Source organism: Meleagris gallopavo, chromosome 10, assembly GCF_000146605.3.
Source record: "Meleagris gallopavo isolate NT-WF06-2002-E0010 breed Aviagen turkey brand Nicholas breeding stock chromosome 10, Turkey_5.1, whole genome shotgun sequence".
NCBI classification, from domain to species: domain Eukaryota; kingdom Metazoa; phylum Chordata; class Aves; order Galliformes; family Phasianidae; genus Meleagris; species Meleagris gallopavo.
The window spans coordinates 13081969-13086365 of record NC_015020.2 but is presented as its reverse complement, the minus strand read 5'-3'; positions in this window follow the sequence as shown (position 1 = coordinate 13086365).

The window sequence follows — 4397 nt, the reverse complement described above, 5'->3', positions numbered from 1 at the left end:
GCGGCACAGCCCCTGTGGGAACGGCCCCTGAGGACAATAAACGAGCCAGCCCCGAGCTCCCGGCTGCTGTGAAGAATTGCCTGGCTAAAGGATAATGAATACCGCAGCAGGAGACGGAGCGTTTCTCCGAGGCCATCCATCCCCTTTATCACCCCACTAACAAGCCCCTGAGCGACTTCAGAGAGGCTTCTGCAGAGCAGCTCAATCCCTCACCATGTTGGCAGCTGGGTGCTGGGGGCTCTGCAGGAAACCACAGTCCCATCCCACAGAGCAACTGCCAGTGCCCTCCAGGGTTCCATGTAGTGCCAAGGAGGGGCAGAAAAGCCAGGCATTCTTTTCTTTTTTTTTTTTTCAAAGCACTTTTGGGCCCTTTTGCAGCACCCTTTGGAGCATTGCTCTACACAGCTCCCAGCTTGGCTAAGATTTCTAAGATCTGTACAAGGCCTAGGAGCAGTTTAGTGCTGCTGGCCAGGAGGTGAGTTGGTTCTGCTTCACTTGCAGCACAGCTGAGTCTGTGCACGAGCCCGATGCAGGGCAGAGAGGGCAGGAGCGATGTGCTCTTCCTAAGAGCTAATAAAAGCTGATTTCTCCCCTAGCTCCGAGCCAGCGGGAAGCATTAGTGGCTGGCTGAGTGCCTCCCACACTGTGCAGCGTGCTGGGTGCTTGTCCTCCTGCGGAGGGAAAGGCATCTCAGCAAGAGCTCAGGCGTCCCTCCTGAGAGAGCAAACCAGGCACATAGCTGCGCAGCTGGGCATGGGAGGCAAGTGGGAGCACGTGGCACAAAATTCCCATTTCTGAGCGAGTTCTGCCTGTGCTCAGGGCTTGGGTGGGAGAAGCACGCTCATTGCCTGACTCCAAAAAGCCCCAGTGCTGAATGCCTCCATTGAGAAGCTTATGTCAGCAACCTAAGCGTGCTGGTACACGGTGTGCCCACCTGCCTGAGTGTGTCTGGGACACAGCACGCAGTGTGTAGGCACTCAGCAGAGCTAATTGCCAGTAATTGGAAGGCTTCTTTTGTCTCTTCTTTCCCGCATTATTTTGTCTTCTCCTCTAGGTTTATCTGTAGGAAGATGCATTTAGCATGGTCCCTGCAAGAACTTCACATCCAGTGCTGGAGGAGGAGAAGGGAAAGCAAACAGTGTTGGGTGTCCTCAGCAATGTAGGTGGGGGGGAGGGAAAGGGGCAAAAGGCATGAGAAAAGCTGCAAAGCCATTCAGGAAGGTGATGGGCAATTAGGTTGTTCCAGGAAGGACAGAAGCAGCAGAGAGCAGCCAGCTGAGGCTCAGGAGCTCTCAGATACTCAGTAGCAGCTTTGACTGAGGTCGCTGGGTAGGGCTGGTTGTGTTTCATGCCTCAGTTTCCCCATGGGAGGGTTCATTTACAGCCTGAAAACATCTGGCACTTTTCCTCCTTTGGCCAGCACCGTTAAGTGTTGAATTGAAAGGAAATACAATGCATCACCCTCCTCGTGGGCTGCCACTCTGCCAAGAGTAGCGGAGATTGGCCTTCCATCACGGGGGGCTGGGGTGGAAGAGACCTCCCGGAGCACACAGTGGAGAAATACTGTCATTAGCTGAGGAAGACCTGACAGAGATGAAGTGCTCCTTCACCTCAGCCGCCAGACCTCTGCCCTGCTTGTTGCTAACAGGATGGGGAAATGCTAACTGAGGAGCTGTGCCAGCTGCAGTGCTCGAAGTGCTGTCTGCATCCAGATGTGAGAAACAGCTGGGACGGCAAGGCTTTTACAGCCTGGTGGGGGTGGCTTTAGTCTTTTTGCTGCCTATCAACAAGCACTTGCCGTTGGGATCAAAGAATCTTTCTCCATACTTCTGATGGGTGCTGGGTTGGGAGACAGATGCCTGGATGTGCACCCTGGGGTGGGCCAGGAAAGGACCTACTGTAGGGAACATGCTTAGCATGGGGTTGGACTGGGTGATCCCCAGAGGTCCTTTCCAACCCCTACGGTTCTGTGGGTGTGTGACGTCCCTGGCCATGAAGGTCCCAGGATGCAGGAGGCACTGTAACTCTGCCTCCTGCTTTGTGTTTTACCAGTGTAACAAGGCCGCCTTTGGGGTGGTGTAGGTTTGAAGGATGCCTCGCCTGCTCCTGTCTCGCAGGTTGTAGGGAAATCATTTTAATTAGCGTGACAAGTCCCTTTGTGGGCAAAAAGAAGGAAAAGAAGGAAAGCCAATAGAAACTCCGGCCATTCGGGGTATTTTTAGTTCTTTGCGAAGGACTGTTAACATCTCTCTCAGCTCCCTGAAGACTGCTCTGGCTCTGCAGTTGCCTGCGGTGCTGTGCTGATGCCAGCACACCCTGCATGAAGGTAAGCCAGCCCCCGGGGCTGCGGTTCTGGAGAGCCTCATCCCCATCCTTGCTCTCGGGATGCCCACCAGGCACAGCTCTCAGAGAAGGGGTGAGAAGCTCAGACATAGAGTTCCCACATTGAGGCATCTCCCCCCTCCCCTTCCTTTTATGAGCTGAGAGCAGCAAAATTAAAGTAAAACTCGGCTCCTGAGCCTGAACCCTTCACCTGGCTTGTTTCCCTTTTTTTCCTCTGACCATTTCGGTTGGCTGAGTGTCATTGCCAGCCTATTGCTTATGGAGGGAAGGAGACCTGAGAGAGAATAAATCTGGAGGCAATGAGGTTGGAGGGAGGCAAGTCATCTGCTCTGACACTTTTATTGTGGAGCGAGGCTGCTTGGGAGTGAATCTTCCTTGCGGCGTATGCTGTGGGATGACGTTGCTCCAGGGATGGCAGTAGCCTTCCCCAAGCCTTGCTGCCCAGCCCTGTGCTCTTCTCCTGGGGCTGGGAATGCCGTGGGCTGCAGGGCCGCTGGATGGGTCCTTGGCTTTGGTCACTGTTCCCTTTCTGGGTATTTCAGGCTTTCAGTGCTCTGAATGAAGGTGGAACTGTTGGGATGTCTCAGGTGGGCCTGGTTTTGCCACCAGAAGAAGCCTTTGATGACTTCAGGCAATGGACACAGGCATCGTTTTGGATACAGTGGAGCTGTTGGCTTGAGCGTGTTTCTTGTTTTGGAAATGCAGAGGGCGCAACAGAGATCCTCTTCGAAGTTGCCCAGGAGAGTGGATGGCCTCAAGGAAAGGTTATCCCCAGCTCTAGGAGAGCAGTTCTGCATGCTCATTAGCGTGTTGAGGAGCTGATGGCCATGCTCCATGCAAGGGTGGGAGCCAGGGGAGATTTCAGGTTACACTGAATTCCCTGCTCCTTTCCAATATTGCTGTCAACTTGGATTTGACGTGGTGGTGGTGATGCTATGGCTGGCGTGACTGTAACAGAATGTCACTGGGAGAGGTGATGTTTTTCCCTCCATAGGAGTACTTCTTCCTTTCCCTTCCCTCTGGCTTACACGACAAACTTCAGACTCCCAGTGCCAACATCTGTGTTGCCCAAGGGCCAACACGCACAGCACTGGGCACTGCTTTGTGCTGTGTCAGTGAGCAGCTCTGTCTCACCACTGACTCTCCAACACTAAGGATTGCATGGGTGACCAGAGGGTGACATGTGTCACCGAGACAAATCAGGGCAGTTGAGAGCTGCTGTGTTTGCCATCAAGAGGAACAAACCCTTACCATACTGGCAACCTCCTACAGCAGCATCCTGCTAGCCCCATGGGCCATCAGGCCCCAACCTGAGCTAAATCTGAGAGATGGACAGATGTGTGATGATGGTTAAAGTTCTCCATGGGCTGTCTTGCCTCCTCCAAGCAGGAGCTATCGGGAAGGGAGTGTCTGGCATGCTCAGCAGCCCCAGTGCCAACCTGCTGTCCTCAGGGGCGACTTCAGCAAAGCCCCTGTGCTGCTCTGCTTCCAGCTTTCATCTTCCAGCTGGGTATGGAGGAAGGCATGAATGTGGCTGCTGTTGCCAGGCTGTGCTATAAAATGCGAGCAGGGGACGCCTATATGTGTGCTTCAGGATCCAAGAACTTCATCTGGTGCTTGTTCTCTATTAGCCCCAGTCCCCTCTTGCATCTTTTCCAGCTGATGCCTGAGCCCGTTTTTGTTTTGTTTCCCTTTCTCCCTCACCTTATGAAAAATGGCTTTGCCATCTGCATCTGTCAGGAGTCTGTGCAGCCGGGCCCACGGCTCAGTGAGTCTACAAACGTGTGGTTGGATTGTGGGCCCCACTGACAGGCTGGAGCCGAATACCAATGTGCAGGAGAGTGAGTGCACTCCCTTCTCTGCTGCTGGTGCCTCTGCTGGTTGTTTTTTTTTATTTTTTATTTTTTCCAACAGAGGTGTGAGAATCGCCTCTGGGAGCAATGCTTCCTTCTGCTCCTGTTCCACCTTGCCAAGGTTGGGTTCTCTGCCATCCATCATCAGATGAGGCCTCTCCTCGCTCCTGCATCTCAGCTGCTGATGGGAGTGCTGGGGAA